Source organism: Danio rerio, chromosome 19 (genome assembly GCF_049306965.1).
Source record: "Danio rerio strain Tuebingen ecotype United States chromosome 19, GRCz12tu, whole genome shotgun sequence".
Classification (NCBI taxonomy): domain Eukaryota; kingdom Metazoa; phylum Chordata; class Actinopteri; order Cypriniformes; family Danionidae; genus Danio; species Danio rerio.
The window spans coordinates 34,116,893-34,144,542 of NC_133194.1; the positions used below are offsets into that span (position 1 = coordinate 34,116,893).

Below are 27,650 nucleotides of genomic sequence, written 5' to 3' on the forward strand. Positions count from 1 at the left end.
ATTTTTATTTTTGGGTGACCTGTCTCTTTAAGCTTACTACAAAACAAATCTGTTTAATAGTGTGTAAGTTGTAACTTAATGCAAAAGTAGGCCAAGTCATTATAGCCCTAGCTTGCAAACAGCTTTTTCAGCCAGCCCCAGAAATGATTTTGAAAGCTTTACTAGCTCTCTAATAAACAGATATCCAGACAGAGCCTTGACATTAAACGATAGTCCATAAAAACCAGCTGAAAATCACAGAGGAAAGCAAGAAATGACTCATTTAATCTCCCGTGGATACAGTTACTGAAAATAGCACTAAAGGGTGAGAAGACCCCATACGGCACACATTCAGAGGTTTATATAAACCGCTCAAAGCCACCTGAGCCCACCGCAGATGAAGATGCAGAAAGAGCACTTAGGAGCAAGCAAGAGGTCCTCTAATGGAGCCAGAAAGACCAACGTCATCCCTCATTTCAAGCGCAACGATCCCGGGAGGGTGTAGAAACCTCTCACCTATACAGAAAGCCTTAAAGACCGTCTCTGATCTCCTCATAGATCATCTCTCCACCCTCCCATAATTCATCAGAGCAAAGGGAAATGATGAAAGCAGTGGCAAACTCAAAATCCGAGAGTAATGTGGCTATGAGATCTGTGATCATGGATGTGAAAGACCCTGCACTGGTGTCTTTCTTTATCAAAAAAAAAAAAAAAGAAATATCTGAGTTTTGTGGCTGGTATTGTGTTGGAGGAAACCTATAGCTGTGCAATAAATACATTATTGCTTTGATGAGAGGACAATTCTCACCACGGCTTTAGGAGGATGTTGTTTTGCGGAGGAAAAACAAAAGAGCCTTGTATAACGCCTGCCAGGCTATTTATAAACACTGTAATGTTAGTTTTGCCTCCAGAACATATGCTGTACATTTTGATTATATGACACCCCAATGAACAGGAAAATAAAAGGCAGTAATAAATAAAAGAATATAGCAAACATTTATTTAAGGCTTAAAAAAGCTCTTATCAAATAAAAGCAACACTATATAGAATACCAATGTTAATGTTATTTCAAAATTGTATCAGACCTAATTATTGATTTATTTATTTTTTGCAAGAAAAAAAAATCTACATTGTAACAAAGGAGAGAAAATATTAAATAGATGTAAAATATATATATAATATAATATATACAGTAAATATATATTAAACGTTATATATACAGTTGAAGTCAGAATTATTAGCCCCCCTTTGATTTTTTTTTCTTTTTTAAATATTTCCCAATTGATGTTTAACAGAGCAAGGACATTTTCACAGTATGTCTGATAACATTTTTTAACTAATCTTCATGGAAACAAATAAACGGGGGACTTATAATAATTCAGGGTGACTTCAACTATATACATATATATATATATATATATATATATATATATATATATATATATATATATATATATATATATATATATATATATATAAATACATACATATACATATATATATATATATATATATATATATATATATATATATATATATATATATATATATATATATATATATATATACATATATATACATACATATATATATATATATATATACATATATATACATACATATATATACATATATATATATATATATATATATATATATATATATATATATATATATATATACACATATATACATATATATATATATATATATATATATATATATATATATATATATATATATATATATATATATATATATATAATTTAAAAGTGATAATTTATGAATATTCCAAATATACATAATAAAAAGAAAACAAATCTCGTTCATTATATTTTATACACGGAAAACACAATACAATAAATACAAATATGCTTGTATTGTATAAATATAAAGTACATTTCTTTTCAATGTAATATCAGTGTATACAATAACAATGTAATAATGAAAAGTCCTTTACATATAGGAAATCATGATTAATTGCATCCAAAATAAAAGTTTGTTTTGACATAATATATGTGTGTATTATATATATTTACTGTACATGAGCTAGAAACAAAAGCATATAAAACTATTTTGTTACATAAATATTTAAATAGGTGGCGCGGTGGCACAGTGGGTAGCAAAATAGCCTCACAGCAAGAAGGTCGCTGGTTTGAGCCTCGGCTGGGTAAGTTGGCATTTCTGTGTGGAGTTTGCATGTTCTTCCCATGTTCACGTGAGTCTCCTCTAGGTGCTCCGGTTTCCCCCACAAGTCCAAAGACATGCGGTAAGTTAAAATGTCTGTAGTGTATGTGTGTAAATGAGTTTGTATGGATGTTTCCCAGTAATGGGTTGCAGCTGGAAGGGCACCCGCTGCGTAAAACACATGCTGGATAAGTTGGCGGTTCATTCCGCAGTCTTTCTAAAGAAGAAAATATATTTACATTTACATTTTACATTTAGTCATTTAGCAGACGCTTTTATCCAAAGCGACTTACAAATGAGGACAAGGAAGCAATTTACACAACCAAGAGCAACAATGAATAAGTACTAAAGGCAAGTTTCAGGTCTGTAAAGTCTAAGAAGGGAAGTGTTAGTAGTTTTTTTTTTTTTTTTTTTTTTTTTTTTTTTTTTTTTTTTTTTTTTTTATAGGAAATGCTGTGAAAAATTTCTTGTTCTGCCAAACATTGAGGGAAATAATTGAAAAAGAATTCAAATTTGATAGTAGGGCTAATAAATTTGCCTTTAACTGTATATTAATTGAATAATTTTTTTTATTTAGCATTAATAAACAATCAACACAAATATTTAATAGCAACTTAGTAGCATCAAAACCAACTAAAACTTCAGACCTATAAAATCACAAAACAAACACAACGAAATCTATACAACTAACGGCTCGTTTCCACAAACAAAGGTTCCACTTCAGTTTGAAAAACACAAAGCGACACTGTGCCACCCAGTGCATGCTGGGATTGTTCCACTCATTCCATTCAGTGCTGGTCGTCTCGGTTCACAGGCACTCGCGAAGCGCTGTTGATGTGCGGCCACATCATCCCATCGCTGCGGGCACGACTGCTCATAAGTATTCTGGGTACAGCTGCCTGGCACCCAATTCTCAACTCCTCACTGCGAGAGACGGATGACGAGGACAAAAGAAGCAGAGAGGGGGGCTTCATTAATTTGTCACCTCCAGCAGGGACCATGTTTATCAGGCCCCTTGAGGGTGTGAGGGGGTCTCAAAGCTGGTACTGAATGAATAGTGTGTGGGTGAAGCCCCAAAAGCCCACATTATAAGTACAAATAAGGATAAATCTAACAACATCTCTAGCCAGATTAGATATGTCCAATATTTATTGTCGTATTTATTTCAAATAAAGTTAAAGTCAGAATTATTCGCCCCCCTTTGAATTTGTTTTCTTTTTTTAATATTTCCCAAATAATGTTTAACAAAGTAAGGAAATTTTCACAGTATGTCTGATAATATTTTTTTCTTCTGGGGAAAGTCTTATTTCGGCTAAAATAAAAGCAGTTTTTAATTTTTTAAGGTCAATATTATTAGCCCCTTTAAAAATACTCTATTCGACTGGCAACAGAACAAACCATCAATTTAGACCATTTCAATTTAGAGATGTCATTGGCCCATAAACATTTCCTGCTTGTTATGAAACTATTTCATGACTGTAACAAGGGGCAATTCAATCATAACTTAAAAACAGCTAAAAACAGCTGTCATTACATTATTTATCAATATGTGGCTCTTTTTGAATTCTCGGAATTTATCAAAATTAAGCATGTAAAACAGGAAATGCATTGGGACCATTGTTTTTGTTTAAATCTCTCAAAGGCTGCATTTACACTGCAGATCTTGATGATCAATTCCGATTTTAGTGACTGTATCCGATTTTTTTGATGAACGGCGTACATCATCTTTTAAAAGTGACTTGTGTCCGATTGTCTGCATTTACACAGTACAAAGCAAAGGCGCAATGACATGGAAAAAAATAGCAGGCGCTGACATGACAGATAATAAAAAGCCCTCTTTTCTCCATTTCTGTTTTTAATGTGTTCACGGGGTTTCATTTTTTAAAATTATTTTATTACAGGTTGTTTTGCTATAACTTATAACAGAAAAGTTCTCATTTTGACCTAACCTAGGCCTTTTTAAACCAGTAGGCATCCTAATCGTAATGTCCATGGCATGATTTATGTGCATTATGTAAGCAACCGTTTTATATTAGTTACAAGGCGGATGTTTCGCTATTTCTCCTTCTCTCTCTCTCTCTCTCTCTATCGTTAACATGCTAAAATACTTGTGCTACGTGACAATATAAAAGCTTTTTTAGTTCTCGTGTATGAGATTTAGGGTTTGTGACTCTGCTGAAGTCTGTTCCAAAATGAAAGCATCAGGCTTGATGTCACTCACTATGTTTTTTAATGATGCGTGACTCGCATTGACAGGTGAAGAGCCGATCAACCTGCTTAAACTGCAAACATGAGGGTCTGGATCCGATTCATATGGGATAAATTTCCACAAATGAACAAGGCCTAAATCTGATTTGAGTACATTGGAGTCAATGTGAATTTTTCCTGCTAACACATACATGGGCCATATCCAATCTGTGCCACATCAGAGAGAGAAAAAAAAATAAAAATCGGAATTGAGTCACTTAAACAATGTAGCGTAAATGCAGCCAAAATGGTCTGTATGGTAACTTGCCAAATACCCTAACTTGCCTTTCACTTTAAGCTGAATACTAGTATCTTAAAAAAATATCTGGTAAATTATTATGTACTGCAGGGTTCAACGCTAAGGATTTTTTCTACTGGCCAGATCGGACCAGTGGTTCAGATTTTTACTTGCCCTGCCAATGTTTTCACTGTCCCTTCCAAAAAAAAATGTTAATAGCTATTTCTTAGCCACAAATTAAAAAACTGAAAAATGTGTCAAAATGTTTGTAAATCTAGAATTTAAATATTTAAAAAATGTTAATAAATGTAAAATGAGCAAAATTCAAACAAAAGCAGCAAAATGTGCAGGCATTTTATTGCAAAACAAAAGATGGCTTGCCTGCCAAACTGACGTCAAACTGTACAAAACATCACTGTACAAAACATGGACAAGTAGTCACAGGCAAATTAAACTTTAGTGACAGGGCATCAGTGGCCCAATCGGGCCAGTAACAATCCTGTCTACTGTCCCGAGCATCTCACACGCTGGCCCCGGGCCATCGGGCAGTCCTTATTGTTGAGCCCTGTACGGTTATAATTCTGATTTAAACTGTATATGGCTTTTACAAACAACCAAGATAATAATTGGTGCTTATAATGCATGTGAACAATTTCAAAAAACCAATACCGGAATTTTGCCGCATCAATTTTCTTTCTGCACTTTAGCCCTATAGTCATTTTATTTCCCACGCAAGCACACGAGCGGACAGAAGCTGAATATCATCAAACTCAACCCACACTGCAACTTAACAGCAGAGCAACTCCTAACACCCGTTTCAATTATAGTTTCTATAGTAACAGAAGACAATGCACAGTGTGTCCAGTAAAAGAACAGTGCTATCATGAATCCCCCACAGCCTCCTCCTGTCATTCTGCTCTGAGGATCCGTTGTCTTCCCCTCTCTGTGGTCTTTTGCTCTTAGGTAGGAGTTCAACCCCTCAATAGAGCAGCTGTGTGATGCTCAGCTTGTCTTGTTTCACACTCACGTTTGCTCTAGAGTCCGCCTTGCAATAGCGATGACCTCACTGTTAACAACCATATCAGGTCAGAGAACTAATGTCGGTGACCGAGTGACCCTGTTCAACTCATGCTGGAGTAATGTGTGCTTTTGGCCAGCTTTGTCAAATGGAACAGGAGGATGGATAATGGTGGATGTGGAAAACCGCTAAACCTATTTAGTGGGTTGTCTGGTTGAAAAATCAAATATGTCCCTCATTAAATGGAAGTTGTCTCTTATTATGAGTGTAAAGATTACAAACAATGTGAAACATGATGATGGAAGACTTGAATGGATGTTCTTGGTGGCCAAACGATCACATGGTGCTGACAGTAGCTGCTATTGTTTATCTCCTAAAAATAATCTGTATTTTTTTTTCTTGAAACTGGAAGACACTAAGGCGGCATAAGATTAGATTTTTTTTTTTTTTTTGCCTTTTTTTAAAACTATTTTTAGCTTTTAGGATTTTTTTCATTCTGCGCTGCAGGAAACAACTTTTCAGGTCAAAAGGAGCAAATAATTCTCCTTAAAACAATAAAAACATTCTTCTTTCTGTTTGAAACAGCATTAAATACAGTTAAACAAGTTTAAGAAGTTTAGAATAAAAAAAATAAAAAATCTATGTCTGCTGTTCATTGGTAATAAAATAAAACAATGTTTTTATTATTCTACTGTGGGCCATTTCAGCATGCATAAAGAAATGAAAATAAATAAGGGTTATCTGTAAACACAGCCACTGATTTTTCCTCTAAAATGCATACCAAAGACATAAAAACCAAAGCTTTTTCATAAAAGTATACTCCTTTTAAAGGTATATCGTGGTTTGGATAAGTCAAGGTTTTAAAACCACAACATTTTCTGTTTATTTTTTTTTTTCGTTTTTATTTTAGGATAACAGTATCAGCAGAACAGTCTCAGGCAGAAAATACATCCAAAGACGCCATTTTAAATTGTAAAGAAATCTTTGTTTTAAATACTAAGGAAAACCACAAAAGTCAATAGCCCCTTTCACACATACAGACCATTCCGGAAAATTGCCGACAATTTTCGAGAAAGGTCTGTATGTGTGAACAGGCCCTTTTTGAAAATTCCGGTAAATTCTTTCCAGCAATTTTCCAGATAGAGAGAAGTATTAACATTACCGGTTGTTCGCAAGAATGCTGCGCGGTGTAAACACAGAAGGAAAATTGCAGGAGAGAGCGCGTTCATGCTTAGAAAGCGCTGACAAGGGACATCTACTCCAGGCAGTCAGAACATTCAGACACATTCGCACTGTATATGAAGATAAAAGCCTTTGAATATTTTTCCAGACACATTAAGCTGCTAGATGTTATTCAGATAACATTTCTATGTTCCTTCATTAGACCAACTGTGTAAATGAATAATTATCGATAAGATGCTTATGATAAGTCATTGTTTGTTAACTTTCAAGCTCTGCTTCCTTCAGTTGCTTGATGCGTCGTGTGTGCACGTGGAGCAGCCGGTGAGCGCCAGCACACACATATATTATGCGCATCTCAACACGCGAAAGTCATTCATTCATTTTCTTTTTCAGTCCCTTTATTAATCAGTGGTCGCCACTGCGGAATGAACCGCCAACTTATCCAGCATATGTTTTACAAAGCAGATGCTCTTCCGGCTGCAACCCATCTCTAGGAAACATCCATACACATTCAATCACATTCATACACTATGTACAATTTAGGCTACCCAATTCACCTGTACCGCATGTCTTTGGACTGTGGGGAAAACCGGAGCACCCGGGGGAAACCCACGAGAACGCAGGGAGAACATGCAAATTCTACACTGAATCGGCAACATGCGGAAGTGTTCCTTTCTAAGTTTTCATCGAAGTTGTTTACAATACTTATCCATCCACAGAGTTTGTAATTTAGTCAAATGTTTACCAATACAATCGCAGCCGTTTAGAGGTAATTTCTGGTTAACGATGTCAAAATTTACCAGTATTTTGGAATGGATGTGTGAATCCGGAAAAAAATTGTAACATTCTTGCCTGTGTGAACATCGCTTTTTTGAATTTACCGGTATCACTGTTTGAAAGGGGCTAATGTTTCACTTGAATTATTCAGCCTGACATGTTTACTGTTCCAAAATATTTTAAATGTTTCTCAAAATAAAATATACTGTGTTCAAAGGGGAAAAAGCTTTAGTTTTTTACCCAGATATTAAAAAAGCATATTTTATAGCAGTGAGCACAATACAGTGAAACCATTATATTTCTATCCAAGGTTATCATATCGTCAGAAACTTATACCGTACCAACAGGTAGAGCGGCACGATTAATCAAAAAATGATCATGATCTCGACTTAACCCCCCACACAATCTTAATCCGGCATCTCTATGATTTAGCATCATATTTTCAAGTTCAGAAGAGAAACATTAAGGCATTCTAAAAAGTCTTTACATTGTTTTATATACACTGCTCAGAAGTTTAGACACCTCCAAATGGTGTAGAAAAAGTCAGCATACTGTATTTATAAGATGTAATCAGTGTTTGGGAGTAACTAGTTACATGTAATGGCATTACGTAATTTAAATACAAAATAAATGTAACAGTAATTCGTTACAGTTACTGAGAAGAAAATGTGTAATTAAATTACAGTTACTTATGAAAATGTTAAAGATTACATCCATCTAAAAATTATCTTTAAAAATCTGCAATATTTTGAATAATATTAATCTGTTGCTTTGCCTGTTTTTGATATGTGCGACGCCTTCTGCTAAGGCCATTTATTAAAGCGGTGCTATTCTGCTATAACTACATTTCTCAGTAGCGTGGCTATAGCATTGCTACTTCCTAAATCAAAAAGCTTTTCAGTAGCGAAGCTATTTTATTAGTCAAGTAGCGCAGTAGTGTCCACACAAGCTACATTTACCGATCGCGGATCAATAAGTGATGGCACCGGCACTCACGGAGTTGAGAGGCCGGTGTCTAGCTAATGAAAATAAAGCCATATGATGGCGATAATGACTATTTCTTCTTCTACCTGTTTTTTGGTGGTCTATATATATATATATATATACACACACACAATATAATGCTTATTCCTAAATATTTCCCTTTACTATAAATCCCTATAGTATTTTTTTATGTGTAACACCCTGTTTTATTAAATTTTTAGTTTTTGCTGTTATATACTATAAATTGTTTCTGTTTAGTACAGCATATTATTTGCAGTAGATAACTGAACAATTCTGCCTCATATGTTTCATTGACAGTTTTATTGATCACTAAGAGCTGATTTACTTGGATTTAAGTTGCTTTGATTTATAAATGAAAATAGCACAAATAGATTAGATGTATTTTTTATTGCTTTTGCCACAAAAAAATAAAAATAAAAAATCACCCTCCACAAATAACTAAAATTGTGATTTTGTTACAACAGTAAACATTTTTTTTATTATTATTATAAGGTCTGGTTTTGTGGTGGCTGTAAAATTAAATTAATATAATCTTAATTTAAATGATGAAAGATTTTGAAGTTCTAACAGTAAACAGAGCTACTGTAAGATCACACCTGCTCGGTATAAATGCTTGAAAATGATTTAGTGGAAAATATCCATTAGAAACCTTAAAGTAATCAAAAAGCAATCAGATGAAATCAGTTACTTCAATTACAAGTAATTGAAAATGTACACTACTTATTACATTGTAACTTGTAATCTGTAATCTTTTACATTTCCAAAGTAACCTTCCCAACACTCGGTATAATTCACCCAAAAATGTAATTTCTGTCTTCATGTAATGACCTTTTTGTGTCCGCGAAGTCACACGATTGTTTACCACAGAAAGGACAGATGATTTTACCAGTGAAGTAAATGGTCTAATAATGTTGTGACAGATTGCAAGCATACATCTCAAACATGATAATTCAACTTCAGAATTATGACTAGTTGTATTCTGATGTAATCCTGTGCATTGGCGACCAGGACGAATTCAAAGTCTATTCAAGACCATCAATGCAAGTCTAAGCCTAATATTGTTATCTTTTTTACCATATGTTTGAGAAATAACTAAAAATAAATAAACCTTTATTTTACATTAAAATAAATGTGAGAAAATTGTGATCTTTATTTTAAGCAAAACCAAATGTGATTCTCATTTTAGCCAGAATCGTGAAGCTCTAGACACAGGCATGCACAAAAATAACAAAACAAGCTAAGAATTTAGGGGAGGTAATGCTGATGCAATGAAAATATAAAAACTCCTCACTTGAGATAGCAATGTTTTATTTGATTATACTGAAAACCAACTTTAAAAAAAATACACTTACAACTTATTAAACTTGGAAACTCTATAAATTCCAAATACTGCAGCTAATATTTAATTTTAAGCTGACTTTAAAAGCTTATAAATGTACTGACCCCCAAAAGAGACCAAAATTCACATTATGCACACAAAAAAAACATGTTTTACTGCACAAAAAAAAGTATTAGATTTCTATGCTGATCAATACTGCATTAAAGCAATAATCAACCAGCATGACCTTACTGGTGAAACTCGAAGGAAAAAAAACTGCTGCATGGGAAAGTTTGCCACAGTTTAATAAAGTTTAAGTGAAAGCATTTCTTTAAAGCAGCATTTGAAACTGGCATGATTCACATTCCTTCCTAAAAGTCAAATGTCCATATAGGCTATCAAACAACGTGAGAAGGGTTCAAAATATGTCAACAGAGGAAGCTGATGGCTTAACACATTCACTTAATGTGTTAGGCTGCGAACATTGCCTTAAGCCATTACGTGGTGCTTGTGGTTGAAGAAAAGATGTAAAATATACATAAATACTTTTAATTCTTCCGACGGTCAAAGATTACAGTTTATATTTAATCTTAGACATGAAGCTCATATGATGAACTTTAGTTAATTAGTTATACTAAAACAGTCAAAATTTAAAGAAGAATCTGTTCGTTTGGCCTCAATGGCTAATTTGAGTCATGCTTAATCCATAGACCTCAGAGCACCTGAATTTTATCTACCAGCAAATACTAAAATGTCACACTACTTTCATCGGCGTTGTGACTGAAGACAGAAAGAAACTATGTAAGGAGGCCTGAATTATCCTTGACCACCGATAACCTCTTAAAGGCATGTAAGGGGCTTGTAATCTCAAACTTAAAGCCCTCAGCTGGAAATGTCACTGTGTGTGAAATGTCTGTTCTTTATTCAGCTGCTCAAATAATTAAAATGATAATGACCGTTTTGTAGATTTCATATATAGTTTCAGCTGTGGGCCATATTCTAATTCAGAAAAACACCTTTGTATGAACTACAGCTATTAAAATATTCCTTATGGTAATAATTAGTATATTAAATTATTAAATTAAACCATACACATCCATTTCCCATGATTCTCTTGTGTAAATGAACAGAAGGCATATATATTTTCTGTAATTTTCCACAGTAATTCAATCAACTCATTCATGTCCTTGACAATAACACATAAAAGCACACAATATGTAGACTACTTTTTAACGCATGTATATTTATCTATGTCGACTTCTGTTCACATATAAAAAGGCCTGCTCAATTTGAGTTTGGACTTTGAAAGAGATTTACCTGATAATCAGGTTTTAGCCCTTTAGTTTGCATAACATATTTTATCTGGTTCAGTTGTTTTCCTGAGAGTTTTTGTTTGTTTGTATTAAAGATATATTGGGTTAAACAGACAGTTACAATGCATATAAAAGGGTTCAAATCTGCCGGTGCATGAATGAAGTGCTTGATGCACCACAGAGACGGCACGCAGCCCTCCGCTATCTGAGGACACTTCCAAACAGCAGCATAAAAAAAAAAAGAAATCAGTGCGTTGAGGATCTGTCCAATGTATTATTGAGCCTTTTCTAATCTAACATTTCAGGTAGGCCTACTTTATGTGTGAAGAGCAGGTAATAACCCTCTCTTTTGCACCTCCCGGCCACCGTACTCTCTACTCCAGTGTAGCGAATGCGATCTTCTGATCTAACAGACACAGCGCAACATGATTTAGAAACAGCAATGAACTCCTTGTTGCAGGTGAAAATGAAACCATTTAATGCAAAATTTCTCCATGCACTGATTATTCAAACTAATAGAAACAAATAGTCACAGAGAAAGTTTTGCATGTTTAAATTACACAGAATATAGCGCATGCAAGATCAGATTTGGATCGATACCAGCTGGCCAGTACCCAAAGTAGCAAAAATATGTGGTATTGATTCGATATCTGATCCAAGTATAGGGATCGGTGCATTCCTACTTCAGATTTTTCACTTACATTTTCACTAACAATTAATTGAGCTAATAACACATTTACAAGACTACAACATAATGACAACATGACTAAATTGTGATATTGTTGTTGTTTTTTTCATGAGCATGCAAATGTATGATTTAGTTCAACTTAAAGGCTCATTCACACAAGTTTTTTCCAATTTTCCAAAGTTTTTCGATGTAAACCTATATGCTTGACGGACATTCATCATTGTTACCGATTATATCTCGTATCTTTTAAAGATGTATGGGCACCACTTTTTTAGACAGTGTATAAAGTTAATAGAACTTCAAATACACCCGGCGCTACTCATCAGTGTCAGTTCCAAAGCAGTGGACCAATCAGAAGAACTCAGAGGAAGGACAATGATGGCGTCCATGGCGCCACACCAAAATTCATCCCGCCACGGCTACATTACAGCTTCTCATTCAAAACATTCAGTCGTTGTTGTTTTTTACTAGCCGGTTATAATCCTGCCAAAACGTATTAAAAGGTAAGTGAATGATAACATCACAAACTTTTCTGTAACCGTATTAGTGCTGTGCGTTATTTTTTTAACCTTTTAAGGTGACATGCTGACTCACTGACTGACTGACAGGTGTGTGATGCGTAAGGCCAGCAAACACAATGTATGTTTCAGATAAGATGAACACAGTTTCCATAATTATACTTTATAGATAAAGGTCTATGACGCTGCATACAAAGATTTTATCTTGCTGGAGTTTATTGCCTCTTCACTTTACTTTAGAACGCATTAATGCTGCTCTGTAGTTCTATTGGAGATATTCATAAATATTTCTAGCAAATCTAATAAAGTTGGAGCCATACTCGTTACATAAACGCACTTCAGCAGTGTTTATTTGAGAGCGCAAAAGAAAATCTGCACTTAAGCAGCGTATATTTGAGAGGGCGTGCAAGAATTTTTGTGCACAAACAGAGGAAATCAACAAGTAAGCAAAGAGTTTGCATGCTTATATTAAATAAATGCAATCTCGACTTGTAATACTGCGCTCACTACATTTGTCATTGAAATAATGCCATAGGTAGTTGGTAGATCTGTGTAAAAGGCCTGCCACCACAGCTGGAAAAAATACAACAGGAAACACAAGCGTTGCCTGACAGCTGTGGCTTGCATTTTTAGATGCAAAGATATTCTGAAATGTTTAGATGTTGTTTGTGAATGACCCCTAATAATAATAATAATAATAATAATAATAATAATAAATTAGAATAATAGTAATAATAGCAATAATAATAGTAATAATATTAATAGTAATTATAGTAATAATAATAATAATAAATTAGAATAATAATAATAATAATAGCAATAATAATAGTAATAATATAAATAGTAATTATAGTAATAATAATAATAATAATAATAATAATAATAATAATAATAATAATAGGGATGCCTTGGTGCTCTGGTTCACGCCTGAGTTTGACTGAACCCCCCTTTCCTACAGTACTGTGTTAATGGTGGTTTCCAGTTCTGAACCACAGTACACTCATCATGGCCGGTGTTGCTTAGTAATAATAGATCGTGTAAAGCCACAAATAGCCAGAAAAGCCAGTGCTTGCGTGCCTCAAGTTTGAACTTTGCACATTAAATTTGTAGTTGAGTTTTCAACATGCTAACACTCAGAGCGGCACATGCATTTATTTATCATGAATGCAATGTAAAGGAGTAGAAAGCCATTTTCTGCTAAAGATGAACAGAAATTAGATCAACATTCACCCTGCTTACAGCATGTCAGCTATGCGTGTCAGAAAAGCAAATGAGTAAATGCATAAATGCACTGTTTACCCATTCATAAGTGGGAAACAGCAGATCACTTCTGTGATTTGGAGCGATTGTGTTCACATTTGAAGTGAACCGTACTGGAGATTGCATGAACCATACTACAGACAACCCCTTTTAGATGGACTAGGGTACAGTTTGCGGGTTTAGCCAAACCAAATTAACTCTGACATTACAAAACACAGTGTGCGCATCAAAAGTGCCAGAGTGAAAGCATCCTTATAAACGGCTACAAGGAAAACTCACAAAAAACCAAATCACAGAAAAAAAAATCTGATTGAACTAATGGGCTAGACTAGAGGGACAAATCTGAGAGATGTATGAATGCTTTGCTGTAACACTGAGCCATATGTACAAAGCAAAATGAGGACAGGGAGAAAACTAGAGATAGAATGATGAACATTCTTATGTGTGGAGACAGAAGCTTGAGGCGATAGGAAAAAAACCTGTGTGAGCATATCATAGGATAACAGAACACAGCTGGCTAAAAACCAACACAAACTCAGTTCCAATGTCAAATGTGATATGACTCCAAGCAAAAACATTTTCTTCCCTGTGCCACAGTTTCTAAAAAATGCAATACCTTGTTTATAGTTTGTTTTAATGGAAGAGATGACACATTCAGTGGCTTATAAATGTCAAAAACTTGTTATGGGGAAGAAACTGTAAAAATTGCATATTTCACTGACATCGAAAATGTACCTCATTGAACTCGTTATGCTTCGGCATATAGCAAAAAATGGATTCATTCAAAAAGCAAAGCATTTTTTATCTTTACTCCTAAACTGACACTTAAAGCAGACACGTGGCGTCATAAAACATTAATATTACGTTAGAATTATGTTGCTAGCATCTAAGGACAAAGCTATTTTGACATCCAATAATGAAGTGAAATGACTTTGATACTGTGTTGATTTAGGTTGTATTGGAAAGTGACTAAAATCCAACGTCAAGCCAACATCTTAAACTAATGCCATATTCATTCATTCATTCATTCATTTGTTGCCTTAGTCCCTTTATTAATCCGGGGTCGCCACAGCAGAATCACGCACTAACTTATCCGGCTAGTTTTTACGCAGCGGATGCCCTTCCACCCGCAACTCATCTCTGGGAAACATCCACACACATTCACAGACACACTCATACACTACGGACAATTTAGCCTACCCAAATCACCTGTACCGCATGTCTTTGGACTGTGGGGGAAACCGGAGCACCCGGAGGAAACCCACGCGAACGCAGGAAGAACATGCAAACTCCACACAGAAACGGCAACTGAGCCGAGGCTCGAACCAGCGACCCAGCGACCTTCTTGCTGTGAGGCGACAGCACTACCTACTGCGCCATTGCTTTGCCCACCAATGCCATATTGATGTCAAATACTGACATTTATTTGTCAAGAATGGCAACCAAAATCCAACATCAGATACACGTCATATTGGTAATGCTCACACATTGTCAAGTTGTAACATCCTTAGACGTTAATATTTTGCTGTTTTGTTCTGATGTCATCCTGTTTTGCATTTCCAAAGAAAATGCAACGTCCCACAACGTTTGGGTACAATGCCAATCTGACGTCATGTTGATGTTCTGTGCCTGCTGGGTTACCTTTAAAAGAAGTGCTTATCATCTACAATCATGTCATGAATGTAGTTTCAAAAACACATTAAGTCTATGATACAATATGGTTACACTCGAACTGTTTTCCCAAACAAATCTGTTTTATTATGTCATCTTTTAATGAGCTCACCATTTTAAATGAACAATTTATTGAATCACTTGTTATGACAGGATCTTGTACTGGTGATTTAAGTGTCATATTTATTTATTCACGATAGGCCTAAACAAAAAAGCACAAAAACAAACTATGCACAATATTAATAATTATTATAAAAATAACAAACAAATATAGAGCTATAGCAATTCATCAATGTAACACACCTAGTCAGTATTTGAGAGCGTGTTGTGATTTGCATGATTCACAATAATAAACATTAATAATAATGGCGTATACTCCAAATCTTTTGAAGATCTTTTTGATCTAAATGTTCGTTATAAGTGAAGAAAAATAAGTGAAGTTTTACAAACTAATTTCGAGAGGAGCATGTGATAGGATCAATTACAGCTGATTTTCATCGCTAATCATTAGTTAGCCTATCAGAGCATTCTAAAACTACTATAAATATCCTGCCTAAACTTCATTCGATATCTTAGTTTTTGGAACCCAAGAAACACCTGAAATCGTATCCCTCCTAACGCTCAATGACCAGGCGGGAACCTTGAGCTCATCTATCTCTGAGCTCAGGGTTCTCTCCTGGGACAGCATCCCAAACCGGCTATCATAGTTAAGCATTATCTAAGTGTGAACTCTTGAAATGTAAAAGCAAGCTTGGACATTGCACAAAATATTGTATTCTGTATTCTAAATGAGAAAGTAAAAAATTGATTTAAAATTACACAAATATCACTAAATGATAACATATTTTATGTAGGGCTGTACGGTTTACTGGTACTAAGATATTATTGTAATACTATAACTCCAAAATATTGGTGGTACCACTATAGTTTGCAAATGGTAGTATCAAAATTAACAGCCTTTTTACAGTACATAATGTTTCATGCGTAAATAAGCTTGGACATTGTACAAAATATTGTATTCCTTATTCTGAAGGAGAAAAAAAAATTGAAATGACACAAAAATGACTAAATGATGACATATTTGTTATTTTTAGGTGAACTGTCCCTTTTAGCAACTGTGCTCCAAGGAACAGCTGTCCTAAATTCATGTGCATATTTCTTCAGCACTGAATGTGGTTTGTCACTGAGCGGCTATGCCAGTCCCAAATATTTGTTAAGCCACTGAACTGCATTTCACTTAATTCAGTCTCCCTTCATTCCGACAGCGCTGGCCAGTGCCACACAAATAAGACAAGGCTACGGTTCAAGCTGAAAGCAAATCCTTAACCTTCCACTCTCAGGTGAATCTCCAATGATTCAGCAATTCAGTTGCAGGTCAGTGTGCATCTGTGCATGCAAGATAAATGAGAAAGACAAGAACAGAGACAGAGAAAGACAGTTGCCTCTTCATTTCTGCCTCCCCTGCACTCTACCAACTGGACATAACTGGAACACTTCTAAAAAAAGATTCCAACACTTTTACTTGTGCCAGGAATACGCAGATGAAACATGATTATTTTTTTTATTTTTTTTGAAGACTGAAAAACCATTTTGAATTAAACATGACACATCACTTTCAATTTCTAGGCATATAAGAAGACCTAAAAAACAAACAGCATCTCAAAAATACATAGACAAATTAACACGATGAAAAATATGACAAACACAGGTTTGATGTGGTGGATTTATAGGTCAGGCAATGGGCCAAGTACTGAATGACTGTTTTTACTAAGGGAAGAATCACACCTAAACCCTGTTTATACGACATCGTTTGCAGTAAAAACAGAAAAGTTTTAACGTGTCTTGCATTTTAGGGCCAGTTTAGGAAAAAATATCTGGACAAGAATACAGTCTACAAGAATACACTTATGGTTTTTTTTACCTGGCAGACAATAGGTCAAATTGCATTGAGAGGTGCCTTTTTTAAATGATTTACGAATGGCCATGAGCATTTTGTGCGCTGCTTATGCGACTGCGCCTAGCCTTTTTGCCATTGCACGCTGTGAGCCTACAGTTGAAAACATCAACTCTGAGTGGAAAAAGCATGCTACATGAGTCACATCTTCTTCATTCTCCAATTAAATAAAAAGCAGAGGCAGGGTTTCTGTTGAGGTGACAGAAATGTTTGTGTCGTCAAGATTACTATGAAGACTTTTATAGATGGAAGAGAGCCTTGTGGTCGGTGTTTTGAGTTATCAGGAGCTGTATGACTTACATAAATCTTGAATATCAAAATATTATTAAACGTTACAATTATAACAATATCAACAGCAGCACTCACGCACAATACGCAGCTGATTTAGTTGTTGCCTAGCGACAAAAAGCTCACCGCACTTCTCAAAAAAAGGCAGAGCAGTTCGCCTCGCGTTCTCAGAATGCAGCGTGTGCGTGTAATCAGACCCTTAAGCTATTGAACAAAAAATCTATTATCTATCAGAAATGCAGAAATTGACTTTTAAGTGAAGTTTTATAAACTAATTTCGAGAGGAGCACATGATATGATTGATTATGGCTGGTCTCTCATCTTCAATCATCGGTAAACCAGTCAGATGAATCCAAACCTACAATATATAGCCAATTTCACCTTACTTCCCTTATCTTCGCTTTTAAAGAATCCCCCCTTCCACCCCATCTCCCCCTTTTCCTCCTTTACCAGAGAAGCTCTCGAGAACTACCTGATCTCAGATCCCCTTACAAGCTAATTGACCAAGGGGGAGCCCTGGGCTCAATTATCTCAGAGCTCAGGGTTGCCAAACCTGCTATTAGTCTCAAGCAATATCTAAGTGTGAGCTCTTGAAATGCAGGTAAAGCTGAAATATAGGGTTGATAAAAAAAACATTGAAAAGTCAACAATTAAAATTTTCACTTGCTACATAAAAATGTCAAAATCTTAAAAAGTCTGCATCGTTCAAAGTATTTTAGATGACATTTGGTGCAGAAACAGAATCTGCAGCCAACAGAATATAGCAATACCCTGGCATTATTAAACTAAACCAAAGTTGGCTTTAAAAATCAGCTGTAGTTTATGAGGGTGCTTTCCTGTTATCTGCATCGCTTCAAGCTTTGACAGGAAGCAGTTGACTTCATCCCGGCTAAAGCACAGTTGTATGTCAGTACAGACCCCGAGGAGCACAGCACCCTTTAAAAGGCATACGGATTTGGCTTTTGAGCAGATTACATGTCACAGCTGACAAGATCTAAAAAAAACAGCCATCATGAGGGAAAATATGTCATACATAACAACATCCAAGGACCTAAATTTTATCAGCCAATGCCATTTCAGACAGAATCCACTACAACCAATCAAATTTACACACGCCTTCTGAGTGCTATGCTAACAGAGAAAAACAAAAACATTCAGTTCATCGGCTTATGTTTGAAGCATAATCCATCGCAACACTAATCATAGGGCTGAGGGATCATCGAAAACAAGTGTGCGAGAGGTGTTCTTAGTGTAGGTAAATTCAAAAAGACTGTTAATGAGAGAGGATTATGGGATAGTATAGCACCCCCACCGATAAGAGATAAACACGTCATCATGGCTGCTAAAGAGTGTGAAAATGAGAGAAAGATCTTTCTTTTTTTTCAGTCAATCACTTGAAGCTTTTCTTCAAAAAATGCACTAACAGCTTGTGTTTATGCACAATGCACTTGACTGTCTAAATGTACAAACTTTAGGTTTTTATGTGCTTCATCATTGAAGTCTGAAAGCTCCACTTCCCCCACTTTACACAATTAAAGCTGTGACAGTAAAGTATTTCACTTGCTACTTTTTAATAAGGCATAGTTTATCCAAAAATGTAAACTCTCCCATCATTCACTCATCCTCCACTTGTTCTAAAGCTGTTGGAAGTTTCTTTCTTCTGTTAAGCACAAAAGAAGATATATTGTTGGAAAAGATACCGACTTCCACACACTCTAAAAAATGTTGTTATTTATTTAACCAATGGTTAAACATATTTGGTGTTTTGTCTGGTTATTTTTAACCTTTATTAGGTTATTTAGTAATAACTCAACTAGTTGAGTTAAATATTTGGCGCTCTGTTGGGTTATTTGTAATGCCTAGTTCAGACTGTGTGATTTTAGCCCCGATTTTGGCTCGCCGACAGGTTTTGAGAAATCGGCGACAAATGCCTGAAATCACAGGCAAATCGCTGCTCGTGCACGTGAGTGACAATCACACAGTATGAACTTTCAAAGACGCGATCTGAGAGAATCGCAGATGAGTCGCAGATGCCTGTGAGATATTTGGCGTGCTAAATATCTGGAGCTGTCGGCGATTCAAATCATGCCATGTGAATTGAGTTTTGACTGAAAATAACATCAGCGATCGCCTACAGCCAATGAGAGAGCAGCTTTCACTTGTGTGTGCGTGTGTGTATACCTGCTGCAGGCCAGCGGGAGGCTGGGGGAGAAGTTAAAAGTGCTCTTTTTCGGTTTATTTGGACCCACGAAATGGAGGAAAACTAGTGGAGGTTTGACAGGACTCAGGAGCACCCGTGCCTGTTTGACATTTCATACAGAAAGAAATTAGTTTATTATCAACGTTGAGGAGAAATGGCTAATTCCCTTTAAACCCAGGTGAGTGAATATGTACATGTTCTACCCCATTAAAGGCTTCTTTCTCATTATGTAGTTAATAACAAAAGATATACTACGTGTTTTTGGCTGTGAAACGTAGTTTGGACGAACTTGTTGGCGATTTGTCCTATAGTAAGTCATGCAATGTGAATGTCCCTGTCCCCGATTCATCTTGCAGTGTGAACAAAGCAGCGACGAAACGCTAGCCCAGATAGTCAAGCAGTGTGAAAACATCTGTGACACGATTACTTTGAAAATCATGCAGTCTGAACTCGGCATAACCTTTATTTGGTTAATTGATTAATAACTCAACCCGTTGGGTTAAAAATAAGAATTTCAACAACTGATATAACTGACAAAAAACAGCTGTATTAATATGCTTAATGTTGTTTTGCATTATAAAGTTTATTTAAGCTATAACGCAATAATATTGTTTTTTACTTCTTTTTTTTAGCAAATTACCTCTTTGTGTCATATTTTTATATCCGTTTCACCATCCAAGACCATCTTTTAGAAGCGTTTGGATGTTCACTTGACAGATAGAGGACTATGACATCAGCAACTTGACGAGTAGTAGTGTTAACATGAATTATTTGTTTTTATTGTAATAAATTCATTAACAGATGTCAAAAACAATAATGCGTTAGGTAATACAATAAAAGCAATTTTTGTTATTTATTTTTAAATATTATTAAATAAACTTGTGGAGGAAACCAGAGTACCCGGAGGAAACCCATGCAAACTCGGGGAGAACATGCAAACTCCACACAGAAAGGCCAACTGACCCAGCCACATTCAAACCAGCGACCTTCTTACTGTGGGGCAAATGTGCTACCCACTGAGCTGCCCTTTTTCTAAATTACTTTCGAAAACACTATAAGTTGGGTTTAGGGGGTGGGTCAGTCAGTCATTCAGTCGACAGCAAGCTGACCTGGTCTGCTGAAGTTTATGTAGCGCCCTTTAAGCAATTTATGATTTATGCGAGAAGAGGACTTGAAAGAGGAATTTGTGATCATTAAAAGTGTACAGCCTCTTAAAGAGCCCATATTATACATGAAATAGGGTCATATCTTGGTTGTAAGGGTCTCCAACAAAAGTCTAATATGCATGCAAAGTCAAAAAACACTTTCATGGTCTTATAATCTGCATTTATTTTTACCTAATTATCCCAGCGACTCCTGTATGAATCGTCCAGTGATTCATTTGTTCCCAAACCCCTCCTTAGCGCGAAGCTAATCTGCGCTGATTGGACCGATGACAGTCTGTCGCGATTGGTCGACTGCCTTCAGTCAGAGAATGAAATGCCCAATAGCTAATCAGCAATATAAAAGTAATCACAGTTCATACACGCTCCATAGTGTAGGCGTGGATTTTAGCTGCCACACACACACACAAACACACACACACCTCTGGACGACAACGCTCCCGCTTCCGCCCGCACCCGCCAGGTTTTAGCCTGAACCCGACCGCTCCCGCTTATATTTAGAATTTCTTGTCCCTGTGCCCGAACCGCCCCGTTTTCTGCCCGCCGCGCCCGATCCCGCTAAAGAGCGGGGGAGAACATAACCGAAAATCACCCAGCTAAACAGTCCAGCCAGACAGCCAGACAGAGCTCTCTCTCTCTCTCTCTCTCTCTCTCTCTCTCATACGCGCGCACTAACACATACACACAAGCGCCAAGCAGACACACAGGCAGGCAAAGCTCTGTCTCATTCGCATAGCAATATCCACGATATTGCTAGAAAGCCCGCTCCCGTCCCAAATTAACCTGTTACCGACCGCTCCCGCGATTGATACGGAAATTTATTCCCGCGCCGCAGAAATCTGGCGCGGGGACAGCCGCGGGAATGCAGACCTCTACCACGGAGCTCCGTAAACAAACAGCACGCGTCGCGTTTTTAACGTGACTTTGCACGCGATAAGAGAATATAGCCAGTTAACCTGATACAGTACACGCGGTTACAAGTAACAAATCACAACTAAATACATTTGCAAGCTAGAGTCAACGAGGCAACTTTAATCGCACGTACTTACACTTGAGAAATGGAGGGAGAAACTCATCCTGACGTCCATTAATAAGTTACTCTTTACTGATCCTTACTTTAACAAACGCAGATGAAGCATTCTTTGTAGCCTGTAGTTTCCAGAAGTTTCCAACTGCTTGGTTATAATGCTGAGGTTTCATCTCTGGGTAGAGAATCGATTAGGGTTGTAACGATATGAATTTTTCACGGTATGATAATCGTCTAAAACAATACCACGGTTTGACGGTTTCGCAGTATACGGTATGTTACAAATGTTACAAAATAATAGAACAGTGAAGCAAATTTGACTTTTTCCAAATAATATATTTTCAGTTACTATAAACAACACCACTTACAATGAACAAATAAAAAAATAAGAAAATAATAAATAATGTGTCAAAGTCCAAATAAAGTCCAAATAAACATGGTGCAAATCCTCAGGAAAAAAATAGATATAAATATTTACTATACTATAAATAGTTACATAACGAAACTAGATTCAATATGGAACATCCTTAGGTTTTATGTGCCAGCATGGATATGGTTGTCTATCGATATGGTTTGGATATGTTTGTCTGCAATGCAGACAAACAGCTGCACCTTCATTTGCATCTTTTGAAAACAGCAAGAGCAGCAGTTCGTCTTTGCTGTGTCACTGTTTTGTCATGTTTCTGTGCTGCTGTGCATGCAAAGGTACTTAGTATGAGAATTATTTCATGCAAAACTTTTTTTTTTTGCGTTTTATTTAGCCGCGCATAAATGTATGCCGTTCTCTCATTCCGTGTTGTTCAAAAAGCTTGGTCCACAAACAAAAGCGAAACCTATGCTTATTGGTTGTGATATAGCGAGTTTGAACCAATCTGGGCATGGAGGAGGGACAATGCATCAATGTATCATGTCTGATTTGTCCGGAGACACAGTGACGAGCGTTTCTTTGTCAAATCAGCGTTGTCGAATGTTGATGACGTAACCGCACTGATTCCCGAGCCTCTGAAAATGTTATGTGATACAGCACTGGAAAGCTGAGATTCTCTTCTTTATGCCAATCTTTGAATTGTATGAATCGGATCAGCGGATCAAAAGTTATTAAACATTTAAGAGCAATACTTATTTTTAGCCGCGGGCGGCTGTCTCGGTCTTTAAGGGTTAAAACCGTTGATATGCAATTGTTTATGGTATGATAATCGTGCACATTCAAATCGTGGTAAACCGTCATACCGGTATATTGTTACAACCCTAGAATCGATAATGTCCATCTGCAGTGTGACTTCAATCGACCGGCATGTTTGTGTGCGTGTGTTTGTGGGTGTGTGTGTGTGTGTGTGTCTGGGTTTCTGCGTCAGAGGGCGGGGCCTCAGGTTTGAAATCTCCCGGGTTTGCGCGTGCACGTGAATAACTTGGTTTCGTTCGTACGTCATGGCGAAACACCTAATGAATCGGTATCAAGGCGACTCAATTGAAGCACTATGAGTCGACTCTTTTATAGATGAATCAACCGTTTTAAACACTGTATTCTTACAGATTTAAGCCTTAGCTGGATACTTCACTTCACTTAGAGCTGTGTTACACACTACATGGAGGGGAATTTTCAAAAACCCATAATATGGGCTCTTTAAGTATTTCACTGTACCCAAAAATGTAGATCTGGGTGTGTATCCGCAATGAGCCTGTGTTGGAAAAAGCTAATGTTATTAAAATGCTGTTGCATATGTAGGTGTCATACAGCAAAATAGTTATAAGCAGCTCTTGACCAGGTTTACTTGTTAACATCAGAAGAGTACAACGGTAAAACAGTCATTGAAATGTTATTGGATGAGTGCTAGCTGACAACAGAAAGCACATCTCAGTGGAGGCTGAATCTATAGTAACACTGATGCTCAGACGGCCTCTTGCTGACCGTGCTGATTTGATTTAGCTCTCTTTAAGGACACGACGTGAGCCAAAACCTCTCACTGCCCTCCACCATAAGCACAGAATGACAGCAGATCAAGCACAGACCCCTTTTCATCTCGCTTTCTCTGCCAACTAAAAAGACTTGAAGGTAGGCTATATCTGTCCCTTTCATCAACTTCTCCTTTTCTTCCTCCTCTTAAAATACCCCTCCGCAGGCCCTTGGAGTCAGACTATGTCACTGGGATTTGTCTGTACAAGAAAAAGAAAGCCTTGCAAGCACACATAAACCTCATAAATTCAATTACATGTCTGTCAAAAAGCTCAAAGCTCTGTGATGTGCAGCTCAACATGCTTTTCCATAAAGTTAAACAAGTTTCATTTTTATATATTTATTATATAGTACATATTTTTTTATCACAATAATGATATTTGTGACCAGTTGTATTTCTTTTTTAGTTTATTAGTTGACATGTAAAAGAGGCACAGTTTAATCTTATATATTTATTTTATTTTCACAGCTAAGATAAATCTTGTCAGAGAGGCCTCTTCTTTTTAAATATGTTCTGTTCATGTTTATTTTTTCTATATTTGTGGCTGTAACGTTCAACAAGAACACACAAGTGAATAAAAGTTTATAACCAAAGAAGTAATCATCATTATGAATCGTGATTAACAATGAGCAAAATGATCATCATCATTTCTGATATTGTACAGTCCTAATATTTATGTTTTAGTGCCATATCAGCAGCATTGGCTCTATCATGGCAACATTGGCATTAAATATGCAATATATAAATTACAATCACTGTTTCAAAACAAACACACATTAAACAACAAAAACAGCACTGACAAACAGTCATTGAAGATCTTTCAATTCGATCAATGATAAATATTCAAAAATTCTTCCAGAAGGCAACTCTTTATAACATTCCCTTAAAATATTTCCGGAATTAATAAATTTTCAAATGTCGTTTAAAAATATGCATTTTATATTAAAATATGTTTTATATAAACGTGAAAATATTCATTCATTCATTTTCTTTTAAGCTTAGTCCCTTTATTAATACCGAGTCGCCACAGTGGAATGAACCGCCAACTTATCCAGCAAGTTTTTACGCAGCGGATGCCCTTCCAGCCGCAACCCATCTCTGGGAAATAGTGAAAATATCCTTACAAAAAACAAATACCCTTTCAATATATGTGTGCATACAGGCTGGTTTATACTTCTGCGTCGAGTGTTGGGCGTGACCTAAGGTGCCTGCCTTTCGCATAGCCGAGCATTTATACTTTGCTCGCTGTTTGTGTTGGTCTGCAATGACACTTCTGAAGAGCTATCTAGCAGTAGGTTTTTATGTTCCTCTGTGTCTAATTTCTTCTCTGTCATTTTGTTTTTCTGATTGCTAAAAGTAGATAAACTTGCTCATTCAGAGGTAGGAATCGGCGGACGTGCAACAACTTTAACCATAAAGTAAACATAAAACAAAAGTTTCTACCTGGAGATCTTTCATGGCACTCGACACTTGTAAACACCCGCTCCATCAGGCTCGCGGATCTTAGCACAGCCTATGCTCGTTACCGGTACCATTGCGACAGGTAGTTAAATTTTTTGTGAGGTGCATGTCGGCGTCAGCCACAGCGAGGGCTATGCGACCACGCAAATGCTGCGCCAAAGCATATGCGTCTGCTTGATGCAGAAGTATAAATCAGCCTTAAGTATTGAGTGGTCAATTCAACATCTTCAGAACAAAATAACACAGATTTCAGCCCACTCAGTAGATACATCACCAAGTCTTGCTGTACAGCCAAGTGGCTTTGCAATGGTTGAAGACCCCCTGAGTAGGATTATATGCTGATGACCACCAAGAGGGGAACATTATTATCTGTGAAAATGCAAAGCACTAAAGCCTAAAGAAAAACACAAGAGCTAAACATGACTGTAAACAGCTTAACAGCGACGCACAAAGCTGATGTGCTCATAGAGAACTAGGATAGGATGTTTTTGAAGAGCCTGCAGTAAAGCGGCCCCATCCTTCTGAACACCTGCCAAGTTTCACTGAGCTTTTCCTTATCCAGCGAAATTCACGAATAAGAAATAGCATGCGCTGCTGAAGACACTCCAAAGCCAAACAGTCCCCTTTATTTACTCCAGAAAATAAATGTACGTATATTGGTGATCATGATTCTCACCATTTAGACAAACCTCAAGCACTGTCTGGATTGGCATAAGGCCCCATTGAATTCATAATGTATGTATTGTGCTCAAAAGTGGCCCGGAATCAAATCATTTTCAACCCACTACCTCAGTCTGCAGACCAAGATAAAACTGATTAACCTCTGAATGTAAGCTTTGACTTGTCGGACAAAAAAACAGTGTGCAGAACGTGATCTAATATGCACTACATGGCCTTTCTGCGAGGCTTAGATTAAAGAGATATGAGTAAGAGAAAGGAATTGGGGATGAAAGGGTGGGAGGGACAGAAAGGTGGGTTTATTCAGAGAACAATCTTCAGAGATTCTGAGAAATGCTTATTTATCACTGATTTGGCAGCTGTAGACTCTAGCAGCCCCCTCCAATAGAGCATAACAGTGACCAGTGACCACCCACTTTTACAGTGGTCTTGTTTGCGCAAGTATAGCCTACATTTCATTCATATTTCCCAAAAATAATGTTGATAACTTAAAAAGTTCTAAGCTAGTCATATTCTAAATCAACTAGCTTCGACATTACGGACATTCTGAAGACTTTTAATAGGCCCTTTTTCAGCTTGGAAGCATTACAAATAATTTAATAAATATTTTTAATGCAAAAAAAAAAACATAAAATACAGATCACTCAAACAACGGTCTTGTTTACTTGGATTTAGACTTCTAATACAAGTATTTCGCCTTCTGAAAGCAAACATACGGCACCGTGTCATCCATATGAGCTCATGAAATATTGAAGTGACAGCTGCCGAAGTATACCAGAGCATGTTTAAACAGATACGAGTCTGGCTATCTGATGGAAGTTTATCTTATCTCATGCCTCACACTCGCACAAGCCAACAAAGTGCTGCTTCCAGTAGTGGGAAGGAAGTAGTAGGAACCTGTTTATTTACAGCTGGTATTAAGATGAGCTTTTGATGATTGATCACAAGTGCTAAATACAGAAGTGAAGCAGTTTGTTCACTTTTGATTACTTCCAGAGGTAAGTAAACACACATTAACTGGATTACTTTCAGAGTCTTAACACTCATGTGGACAAATGTGTACAAACAGCCAAGAGCAACTACTCTCTGAAAAACACATGATCCTTATATGAGACATGTTATGAGAGAGCACACTAAAAACAATCCATATTTTACTGTTGTTTCAAAGTTACACTGCACAATCTAATTTTCATAGTTGTTATCCACATCTTTTTCATTCACTTGCTTTCCTGGATGCTCGTAAATCAAATAACATGGAATACGCATTCGATAGTTCTTGTGCATCACACTGAGCGATCCTTTGAAAGTGATGCAGCATGACGAAACAACAGGGGTCACAATGGATGCATCTGAACTCATGTTGATATCAGGTGGAAACAGTCCTGGAAATTTTTCATTTGTGATCTAACCATTGAAAATGGATGCTAATAGGAGTTGGAAAAGGGCCTTTGATTCGTTTTATGAAAAATAAAATACCCCAATACAAAATGGTTATTAATAAGGCTGCTTTTGTAATTTCATAT

General features: G+C 36.5%; 1 protein-coding gene across 6 annotated transcripts in view; it reads right to left on the reverse strand.

Annotated features, from left to right (window-relative positions):
- ripor2 (RHO family interacting cell polarization regulator 2) overlaps positions 1-27,650 on the reverse strand; it is a 157,009-nt gene that overhangs the window by 72,984 nt on the left and 56,375 nt on the right.